The sequence below is a fragment of the Triturus cristatus genome, chromosome 3_2, assembly GCF_964204655.1.
Source record: "Triturus cristatus chromosome 3_2, aTriCri1.1, whole genome shotgun sequence".
Taxonomy (NCBI): domain Eukaryota; kingdom Metazoa; phylum Chordata; class Amphibia; order Caudata; family Salamandridae; genus Triturus; species Triturus cristatus.
In genome coordinates, this window is record NC_140584.1 from 1,190,044,819 (window position 1) to 1,190,057,034 (window position 12,216).

Genomic DNA, 12,216 nt, shown 5'->3' on the forward strand with positions numbered 1-12,216 from the left:
GATTAATAATATAGCTATGTTATGGTGACGAGAAAAATCAAATATCTCCTCCCTTGAGTTAATTAATCCTCAAAAATAGACTATGTTCTTTTTATTTTCACTAGTCATACATAGAAAATCCGACCCAACAATGAATATATCTTTCCTTAGATCTGCATCTAAGTGTATTTATTGTTTTATATTTCACCAAACATATATAAGAAGATTAATCTTTTAGACATATATACAAAAACATTTGTAATATTTACATTCTTTTCTCGAAAAAATCAATATACATATACATCTATACGACCCTATACTTGAATTTGGATGCTTGTAGGATTAATCTGTTCCAGCATTCCTTTGTAATGAAGAACAAAACCAAAATGAGAACTCTAGAGATCTTTTTTCATCTTGATCTCTACTTTCTTAAGAGTACTCTGCTAGACATCAATCAAAACAAAATTTAATCAATTAACTGGATGTCTTCCAATTCGTTGTCGACGCGTTTCAGCCCAAAGAATTTTAAGGCCTCATCAGGACTAGGGTACACGTATATTCGATTTCATCAAAATTCACCTATAAATGCAAGTTCAATATTTCTGTATTACTATATTTTATATACAATATAATACAAACCTATATCCTTATTTACACTATATATACACATTGGAGCAAAAGGACGGATCATGCTGTCTCATATTTACAAACAAGAACACGTTTCTTAAAAGAATCACTGAAGTGGCGGGCAAATATATCCCGATTCAAATGTGTCAAATATGAACATAATAGTGCACTAAACACCACTGTGTGTCAATTATCTTTAGAGATGCAAATATAAAAGAAGAAATAATAAATAAACAATATTTTAAACTAAAATCTCAATGTATATATATATATCCCACCTCTGCTACTGAGGGGAATATAGCCTTACGAAATGCAATATTTCTTAAATAAGCAAGTACCGAAGAAAGACTTTTAATATAGTATCTGCGGCACCTTGATTCACAACTACATTCATAGCGAATGGTGTGGTTCCATAGCAAAAATCAATTCATGGAAAAGCACTCCAACCATCTTAACCCTGATGTACACACACTCTAAACTTACTAATGGAATCCGTGCTGTCGAGGCGTTTCGTAAAAATATATTCATAATGGACTTCTCCAAGCTTTCATTCAATGGAAAGTCATGACTACAAAACAAAAAAAGAAGGATTTCTAACCGTAAATTTCCTTAATTTATTATAATTATACACATCCAGGCAAAACCAAGATTAAATTAAAAGGCCTACCTTATCAAAAGGACTTAAGTTGTACGCCCGTGATAGCCTTAGTTCCTATCAAGAAATCTCTGCGGGACAATAGACCACAAACGTCGGTTCTGCCAAAGTTACAAAACATATAGTTATACTCGAGACCCACGTCGATGACTAAATGTCTAATAAGGAAAGGTGTAGTTTCTTTGTCGTTTCTCACCTTATTATTCCAAATCCTTTCGTCCTAACTCCTCGTCAAACTTCCTCGCGTTTACCAGCATCAGGAAGCGCGTAATACGCCAGCGGGATTATATCCGGCTTGAGGAGGGACTAGAGCTAGAAAACGGACTATATTCCGCCGTAAGGGAAATGGAGGGCAGACTATCCATAACATCAGGGTCGCTAGCGATCATAATAAACACCCGAATGTTACTTCTAATTCAATTAGAACCTTGTAATACCACTTGTAGGTAATTTGTTCAAAAAATAAAATTAAAATAATACAGAGAAAATATGATAATAAATATTAAATAAATATAAAGAAAAGTCACCTTATAGCCCAGTGTGCACCCGCCACTCCTTACAGTCTGTTTTTACATATATCAGTTCATCATCTGACAATTTTTATACCAAATTATATTATTGGACCCTGTATCATAGAAATAACGAAGAATAACTCACATACTAAATGCTTTATTTGCCACTGCCGTGTTCTAATGCAATAATGACCATATTTCATCTCTGTCATTCAATCCCACAACTGTAGTGTGATATTTTTCAATCAGTCTGGCTTCCAATCTATTTAGCCTAGTCTGAAGTTGGCTTTTTTCCAGGTTGCCCACTAAGCAGAGTACTGACCATTTAAAGTCATTTTCCGAATGATTAAAAGTCTGGAAATGTTGTACTAACGGAGCACCTTGAACTTTACATTTTATTCGCGACTTATGTTGCAGTATTCGTTTTTTCATTTGTTGTATAGTCTGCCCAATGTAGTATTTATTACATGGGCATCTGATGCAATAAATTGCATTTTTGGAATTGCAATTAGAAAAAACTTTTTGATGATGTATTTGGTCATTGATAGTCAATTCTTTGGAATCCTCTGTTAGACAACATGCCGAACAATTCTGGCATCTATAATGGCCCACTACAGGTGGTAAGTTCAAAAGATTTCTAAGATCTTTTTTAGGGGGGACAGTTAGTCTATTTGCCTTCACCAGTTGTTGCCGGATATTTCTACCCTTTTTAAAAGCAAACAGAGGTTTAGGAATTCCCAGGCTTTCAATCAGTTTCCAATTCTTTTGGACAATCTTTTTAATTTTGTTTGCCTTGGGGTCGTATGTCAATACACAAGTCAAGGGGGTATTTTTGTCTTTTTCTTTTGGTGTTAGTAATTCCTCCCTTGGAGTATACCAAGCTCTTTTTAGCGCACCTTTCACAAGTTTTTTGGGGTATCCTCGTGCTATCAATTTCTCTTTGAGGGTCTCTGCATTCATAAAATAATCTGATTTATTGGTACAGTTTCTCCTGATACGGAGAAACTGTCCATATGGCAGATTCTCCTTTAATGTGCGCGGATGACAGCTTGTAAAGTGTAGTAAGGTGTTTCGATCTGTGGGTTTGGTGTATAGACACACTCCTAGTTTGTCAATTTCTTGTTGGATGAATACATCCAAAAAGTTGATCTTCATATGGTCAAAGCTCATTGTAAACTTAAATTCCATTGTCCTAAAGTTCAACCAATTGTGGAATTCCTTTAGTTGAGAATCATTTCCTGCCCAAATCATAAAAATATCATCTATATAGCGACACCAAAACCCCACATGATGTTTATAGGGATTGGTGTCGCCATATATCCATCTTTTTTCAAATTCCGCCATCACCAAATTAGCTATTTCAGGCGAAAAACTGCAGCCCATAGCTACCCCAGAAATTTGGAGATATAGGTCCCCTTTAAAATTGAAAAAATTGTTTTTCAAACACAAGCTAGCCAATGCTACTAGAAATTCTGTTGGAACTTGATGAGGGCGGTCTCTTTTGTCAAGGTGGTATTCCATCACAGCCAATGCCTCTTCTTGCGGAATATTCGTATATAGAGATTCGATATCAAAGGATACCAAGAGTTGTTTTTCTTTATCATAAGGTAATCCTTCAATCTTTGATATCAAATCCATAGTGTCTCTTATATACGAAGGGGTCTCTTTCACCAATGGGATTAGAAAGGTGTCAATATATTTGGCTAATGGCTCCAAGATAGACCCACAGGCAGACACAATGGGTCTGCCTGGTGGATCTATCAAGGTTTTATGAACCTTCGGCAAAACATATATATTAGGTGTTTTAGTATTGTCATTATTCAAGTATTCAAATTCATTTTTGCATAGCCATCCTTCCTCCAAACCCTCCTTGGTAATCTCCATGATTTTAGATTTTAAATCCAGTGTGGGATTAATGTTAAGTGCTCTGTAATGCAAGGGATTAGATAATTGACGAATTATTTCTTGGTCGTATTTTTCTGTATCCCACAGAACGATTCCTCCCCCCTTGTCAGCCGGCTTGATTATAATCGCCGGATTATTAGACAGGTCTCTTAGGGCTTGAAATTCATTTTTAGAGCAGTTAACATTATAGAAAATTTTCTTTTTTTGTAGACTGTCTAATTCACGTAAGACTTGTTCCTCAAAGATTAGAATTTCTGCTGGTAAAAATATACTTTCTGGAACAAAGTTTGACTTCTTTCGCAAACCACTTATGTTAATTTGTTCATTGCTCTCTCTTTCTAGGAAAAATGCTTTCAGTCTGACTTTTCTGAGAAAGTGTAAGATTTCAGTTTTTGTGTCTACGGGATTTTGTAACGTGGTTGGAACAAAGGATAGGCCTTTACTTAAAATCATCAACTCAGTTTGGGTAGGAGTGTATTTGGACAAATTATAAATGGGTATCGTTTCTATTTTGTCCACTTGTGCAGTATCCCATCTATTTAACGTCTGTATGTTTTCTTGCGGGTTCTGAACGTCTCTGAATCCTGATTTTGGTACTGATCCGGGGTCTGGTATTGGCCCTGTTGTTGATACTGGCTTGGTTGAGTGTTGAAATTTCGCCATCTTCCTCCTCCTCCCCTGCCTCGATATCTGCCTCTGCCAAAAAAAGGTTGGGATCTAGGGTACTGAGAATAGTTCTGATAACTGTTGTATGACCCTTGATCTGAATCAGAGGATGTATCAGAAAACGTGATGAACCTATTTCTTGACCTACCTCTGTATTGTGAGTTTATTGAACTTGGATTATTATTTTGATAAAAATCCTCCTTCAAATACGGATATGTCTCTTCCAGTTTAAAGTTTTTGATGTCTCTAGTTACTTTCGTGGTTTTTTGATTAGTGGTGTGTATCTTGAAATCTGCAATTGTTTTTTCGACTGTTTCAAGCAAAGATTTACTATCTTTTATCGTGTTATCTCCTAGAATTTCTTGTTCCAATAACTGAATTTCCTTCAATTCTTCGTCATTTAATCTAAGGGCAGTTTCTATAGACAATGCCATCCAGTCCCTAGAGCATTTTGTTCCTACTCCCCCAAATTTACCCAAATATACCTTATCTGTAATAAAGATTACTGGGATATTTCTCACTTGGAGGCCTACTGGGACAGTGTTATTTTTTAGATGTTCCAAAAGAACCTGAGCGTGTAATTGGGTTCTTATGTTTTTCTTTTTCAGTTGTTTTAATCTTTCAATTTTGTCAATGTTTAATACTTGAGTCGCACATTGATCTCCACTTAACAATGAGGGAATCTTACACAGAGCACTAATTTCTTCTTCGGTATAACTAACCAATACAGGTTCTGTCATGTCAATGAATATCTGTTCCCTTGTCAATTTGTATGCTCCAATGTGAAAAAAGAAGAAGAAGAAATATTTATCAAAGTAGGGAAGAATAAGTATGGCTAACAATTTCTTTTATTTTCAATACTACTCATCAATGATGTAGAGTTATTTCAATTGTATACCCTCACACTTAACCAAGTGCAATCACAAACTTTCAAAAGAAAAGGGGAAAACCCATACTAACCCTTTGGTGTCTGGGTACTTAAACAGGTAGACAGGAAAAACTAACACCTAGGGATTAATAATATAGCTATGTTATGGTGACGAGAAAAATCAAATATCTCCTCCCTTGAGTTAATTAATCCTCAAAAATAGACTATGTTCTTTTTATTTTCACTAGTCATACATAGAAAATCCGACCCAACAATGAATATATCTTTCCTTAGATCTGCATCTAAGTGTATTTATTGTTTTATATTTCACCAAACATATATAAGAAGATTAATCTTTTAGACATATATACAAAAACATTTGTAATATTTACATTCTTTTCTCGAAAAAATCAATATACATATACATCTATACGACCCTATACTTGAATTTGGATGCTTGTAGGATTAATCTGTTCCAGCATTCCTTTGTAATGAAGAACAAAACCAAAATGAGAACTCTAGAGATCTTTTTTCATCTTGATCTCTACTTTCTTAAGAGTACTCTGCTAGACATCAATCAAAACAAAATTTAATCAATTAACTGGATGTCTTCCAATTCGTTGTCGACGCGTTTCAGCCCAAAGAATTTTAAGGCCTCATCAGGACTAGGGTACACGTATATTCGATTTCATCAAAATTCACCTATAAATGCAAGTTCAATATTTCTGTATTACTATATTTTATATACAATATAATACAAACCTATATCCTTATTTACACTATAAAAAAGATCTCTAGAGTTCTCATTTTGGTTTTGTTCTTCATTACAAAGGAATGCTGGAACAGATTAATCCTACAAGCATCCAAATTCAAGTATAGGGTCGTACAGATGTATATGTATATTGATTTTTTCGAGAAAAGAATGTAAATATTACAAATGTTTTTGTATATATGTCTAAAAGATTAATCTTCTTATATATGTTTGGTGAAATATAAAACAATAAATACACTTAGATGCAGATCTAAGGAAAGATATATTCATTGTTGGGTCGGATTTTCTATGTATGACTAGTGAAAATAAAAAGAACATAGTCTATTTTTGAGGATTAATTAACTCAAGGGAGGAGATATTTGATTTTTCTCGTCACCATAACATAGCTATATTATTAATCCCTAGGTGTTAGTTTTTCCTGTCTACCTGTTTAAGTACCCAGACACCAAAGGGTTAGTATGGGTTTTCCCCTTTTCTTTTGAAAGTTTGTGATTGCACTTGGTTAAGTGTGAGGGTATACAATTGAAATAACTCTACATCATTGATGAGTAGTATTGAAAATAAAAGAAATTGTTAGCCATACTTATTCTTCCCTACTTTGATAAATATTTCTTCTTCTTCTTTTTTCACATTGGAGCATACAAATTGACAAGGGAACAGATATTCATTGACATGACAGAACCTGTATTGGTTAGTTATACCGAAGAAGAAATTAGTGCTCTGTGTACGATTCCCTCATTGTTAAGTGGAGATCAATGTGCGACTCAAGTATTAAACATTGACAAAATTGAAAGATTAAAACAACTGAAAAAGAAAAACATAAGAACCCAATTACACGCTCAGGTTCTTTTGGAACATCTAAAAAATAACACTGTCCCAGTAGGCCTCCAAGTGAGAAATATCCCAGTAATCTTTATTACAGATAAGGTATATTTGGGTAAATTTGGGGGAGTAGGAACAAAATGCTCTAGGGACTGGATGGCATTGTCTATAGAAACTGCCCTTAGATTAAATGACGAAGAATTGAAGGAAATTCAGTTATTGGAACAAGAAATTCTAGGAGATAACACGATAAAAGATAGTAAATCTTTGCTTGAAACAGTCGAAAAAACAATTGCAGATTTCAAGATACACACCACTAATCAAAAAACCACGAAAGTAACTAGAGACATCAAAAACTTTAAACTGGAAGAGACATATCCGTATTTGAAGGAGGATTTTTATCAAAATAATAATCCAAGTTCAATAAACTCACAATACAGAGGTAGGTCAAGAAATAGGTTCATCACGTTTTCTGATACATCCTCTGATTCAGATCAAGGGTCATACAACAGTTATCAGAACTATTCTCAGTACCCTAGATCCCAACCTTTTTTTGGCAGAGGCAGATATCGAGGCAGGGGAGGAGGAGGAAGATGGCGAAATTTCAACACTCAACCAAGCCAGTATCAACAACAGGGCCAATACCAGACCCCGGATCAGTACCAAAATCAGGATTCAGAGACGTTCAGAACCCGCAAGAAAACATACAGACGTTAAATAGATGGGATACTGCACAAGTGGACAAAATAGAAACGATACCCATTTATAATTTGTCCAAATACACTCCTACCCAAACTGAGTTGATGATTTTAAGTAAAGGCCTATCCTTTGTTCCAACCACGTTACAAAATCCCGTAGACACAAAAACTGAAATCTTACACTTTCTCAGAAAAGTCAGACTGAAAGCATTTTTCCTAGAAAGAGAGAGCAATGAACAAATTAACATAAGTGGTTTGCGAAAGAAGTCAAACTTTGTTCCAGAAAGTATATTTTTACCAGCAGAAATTCTAATCTTTGAGGAACAAGTCTTACGTGAATTAGACAGTCTACAAAAAAAGAAAATGTTCTATAATGTTAACTGCTCTAAAAATGAATTTCAAGCCCTAAGAGACCTGTCTAATAATCCGGCGATTATAATCAAGCCGGCTGACAAGGGGGGAGGAATCGTTCTGTGGGATACAGAAAAATACGACCAAGAAATAATTCGTCAATTATCTAATCCCTTGCATTACAGAGCACTTAACATTAATCCCACACTGGATTTAAAATCTAAAATCATGGAGATTACCAAGGAGGGTTTGGAGGAAGGATGGCTATGCAAAAATGAATTTGAATACTTGAATAATGACAATACTAAAACACCTAATATATATGTTTTGCCGAAGGTTCATAAAACCTTGATAGATCCACCAGGCAGACCCATTGTGTCTGCCTGTGGGTCTATCTTGGAGCCATTAGCCAAATATATTGACACCTTTCTAATCCCATTGGTGAAAGAGACCCCTTCGTATATAAGAGACACTATGGATTTGATATCAAAGATTGAAGGATTACCTTATGATAAAGAAAAACAACTCTTGGTATCCTTTGATATCGAATCTCTATATACGAATATTCCGCAAGAAGAGGCATTGGCTGTGATGGAATACCACCTTGACAAAAGAGACCGCCCTCATCAAGTTCCAACAGAATTTCTAGTAGCATTGGCTAGCTTGTGTTTGAAAAACAATTTTTTCAATTTTAAAGGGGACCTATATCTCCAAATTTCTGGGGTAGCTATGGGCTGCAGTTTTTCGCCTGAAATAGCTAATTTGGTGATGGCGGAATTTGAAAAAAGATGGATATATGGCGACACCAATCCCTATAAACATCATGTGGGGTTTTGGTGTCGCTATATAGATGATATTTTTATGATTTGGGCAGGAAATGATTCTCAACTAAAGGAATTCCACAATTGGTTGAACTTTAGGACAATGGAATTTAAGTTTACAATGAGCTTTGACCATATGAAGATCAACTTTTTGGATGTATTCATCCAACAAGAAATTGACAAACTAGGAGTGTGTCTATACACCAAACCCACAGATCGAAACACCTTACTACACTTTACAAGCTGTCATCCGCGCACATTAAAGGAGAATCTGCCATATGGACAGTTTCTCCGTATCAGGAGAAACTGTACCAATAAATCAGATTATTTTATGAATGCAGAGACCCTCAAAGAGAAATTGATAGCACGAGGATACCCCAAAAAACTTGTGAAAGGTGCGCTAAAAAGAGCTTGGTATACTCCAAGGGAGGAATTACTAACACCAAAAGAAAAAGACAAAAATACCCCCTTGACTTGTGTATTGACATACGACCCCAAGGCAAACAAAATTAAAAAGATTGTCCAAAAGAATTGGAAACTGATTGAAAGCCTGGGAATTCCTAAACCTCTGTTTGCTTTTAAAAAGGGTAGAAATATCCGGCAACAACTGGTGAAGGCAAATAGACTAACTGTCCCCCCTAAAAAAGATCTTAGAAATCTTTTGAACTTACCACCTGTAGTGGGCCATTATAGATGCCAGAATTGTTCGGCATGTTGTCTAACAGAGGATTCCAAAGAATTGACTATCAATGACCAAATACATCATCAAAAAGTTTTTTCTAATTGCAATTCCAAAAATGCAATTTATTGCATCAGATGCCCATGTAATAAATACTACATTGGGCAGACTATACAACAAATGAAAAAACGAATACTGCAACATAAGTCGCGAATAAAATGTAAAGTTCAAGGTGCTCCGTTAGTACAACATTTCCAGACTTTTAATCATTCGGAAAATGACTTTAAATGGTCAGTACTCTGCTTAGTGGGCAACCTGGAAAAAAGCCAACTTCAGACTAGGCTAAATAGATTGGAAGCCAGACTGATTGAAAAATATCACACTACAGTTGTGGGATTGAATGACAGAGATGAAATATGGTCATTATTGCATTAGAACACGGCAGTGGCAAATAAAGCATTTAGTATGTGAGTTATTCTTCGTTATTTCTATGATACAGGGTCCAATAATATAATTTGGTATAAAAATTGTCAGATGATGAACTGATATATGTAAAAACAGACTGTAAGGAGTGGCGGGTGCACACTGGGCTATAAGGTGACTTTTCTTTATATTTATTTAATATTTATTATCATATTTTCTCTGTATTATTTTAATTTTATTTTTTGAACAAATTACCTACAAGTGGTATTACAAGGTTCTAATTGAATTAGAAGTAACATTCGGGTGTTTATTATGATCGCTAGCGACCCTGATGTTATGGATAGTCTGCCCTCCATTTCCCTTACGGCGGAATATAGTCCGTTTTCTAGCTCTAGTCCCTCCTCAAGCCGGATATAATCCCGCTGGCGTATTACGCGCTTCCTGATGCTGGTAAACGCGAGGAAGTTTGACGAGGAGTTAGGACGAAAGGATTTGGAATAATAAGGTGAGAAACGACAAAGAAACTACACCTTTCCTTATTAGACATTTAGTCATCGACGTGGGTCTCGAGTATAACTATATGTTTTGTATCTTTGGCAGAACCGACGTTTGTGGTCTATTGTCCCGCAGAGATTTCTTGATAGGAACTAAGGCTATCACGGGCGTACAACTTAAGTCCTTTTGATAAGGTAGGCCTTTTAATTTAATCTTGGTTTTGCCTGGATGTGTATAATTATAATAAATTAAGGAAATTTACGGTTAGAAATCCTTCTTTTTTTGTTTTGTAGTCATGACTTTCCATTGAATGAAAGCTTGGAGAAGTCCATTATGAATATATTTTTACGAAACGCCTCGACAGCACGGATTCCATTAGTAAGTTTAGAGTGTGTGTACATCAGGGTTAAGATGGTTGGAGTGCTTTTCCATGAATTGATTTTTGCTATGGAACCACACCATTCGCTATGAATGTAGTTGTGAATCAAGGTGCCGCAGATACTATATTAAAAGTCTTTCTTCGGTACTTGCTTATTTAAGAAATATTGCATTTCGTAAGGCTATATTCCCCTCAGTAGCAGAGGTGGGATATATATATATACATTGAGATTTTAGTTTAAAATATTGTTTATTTATTATTTCTTCTTTTATATTTGCATCTCTAAAGATAATTGACACACAGTGGTGTTTAGTGCACTATTATGTTCATATTTGACACATTTGAATCGGGATATATTTGCCCGCCACTTCAGTGATTCTTTTAAGAAACGTGTTCTTGTTTGTAAATATGAGACAGCATGATCCGTCCTTTTGCTCCAATGTGTATATATAGTGTAAATAAGGATATAGGTTTGTATTATATTGTATATAAAATATAGTAATACAGAAATATTGAACTTGCATTTATAGGTGAATTTTGATGAAATCGAATATACGTGTACCCTAGTCCTGATGAGGCCTTAAAATTCTTTGGGCTGAAACGCGTCGACAACGAATTGGAAGACATCCAGTTAATTGATTAAATTTTGTTTTGATTGATGTCTAGCAGAGTACTCTTAAGAAAGTAGAGATCAAGATGAAAAAAGATCTCTAGAGTTCTCATTTTGGTTTTGTTCTTCATTACAAAGGAATGCTGGAACAGATTAATCCTACAAGCATCCAAATTCAAGTATAGGGTCGTATAGATGTATATGTATATTGATTTTTTCGAGAAAAGAATGTAAATATTACAAATGTTTTTGTATATATGTCTAAAAGATTAATCTTCTTATATATGTTTGGTGAAATATAAAACAATAAATACACTTAGATGCAGATCTAAGGAAAGATATATTCATTGTTGGGTCGGATTTTCTATGTATGACTAGTGAAAATAAAAAGAACATAGTCTATTTTTGAGGATTAATTAACTCAAGGGAGGAGATATTTGATTTTTCTCGTCACCATAACATAGCTATATTATTAATCCCTAGGTGTTAGTTTTTCCTGTCTACCTGTTTAAGTACCCAGACACCAAAGGGTTAGTATGGGTTTTCCCCTTTTCTTTTGAAAGCTTAACAAGGACCTGGCTCAACAAGTTTAGCCTCGGGCAACAGGATCAGTTGGCTCAGGTCAAACAGGAGTCAACACGAACTCAAGCTAAGGTGTATGAGTCCCTAGAGGCTTGCTTGGCTAGTCATCCTGTAGTCATTGGCCTATGTGAGGGCAACCACAAAATGGCAGTTATGCACAAAACGAAACCCAAGGGTTCAGACTAGATCGTCAAATACACAGTGAATCCATTGGTGTAGCATGACGAAAACACTCATGCATACCGCACTTGTCATTCGCGGTTCGCTGACACCAAAATCATCACGATACGACAACCTTCATTGAACGGGTTCAGAATTCACGGAACCACACCCACTTAATCATTACTGGACCCAGGAACTCCCATATAATCA

The 12,216-nt window shown here is 35.3% G+C and overlaps 2 long non-coding RNA genes across 2 annotated transcripts; one reads left to right on the plus strand and one right to left on the minus strand.

The window, feature by feature from the left end:
• Positions 1–320: 320 nt before the first annotated feature.
• On the minus strand, positions 321–1,477 carry LOC146859404 (uncharacterized). Its single transcript, XR_014979769.1, has 3 exons — positions 1,274–1,477; positions 1,090–1,174; positions 321–558 (listed from the first exon to the last, which is right to left on the minus strand). It is a non-coding gene; the product is annotated as an uncharacterized LOC146859404 (long non-coding RNA).
• Positions 1,478–10,376: 8,899 nt separating this feature from the next.
• Positions 10,377–11,420, plus strand: LOC146859405 (uncharacterized). The gene is made up of 3 exons (XR_014979770.1): positions 10,377–10,467; positions 10,567–10,651; positions 11,183–11,420. It is a non-coding gene; the product is annotated as an uncharacterized LOC146859405 (long non-coding RNA).
• Positions 11,421–12,216: the final 796 nt, after the last annotated feature.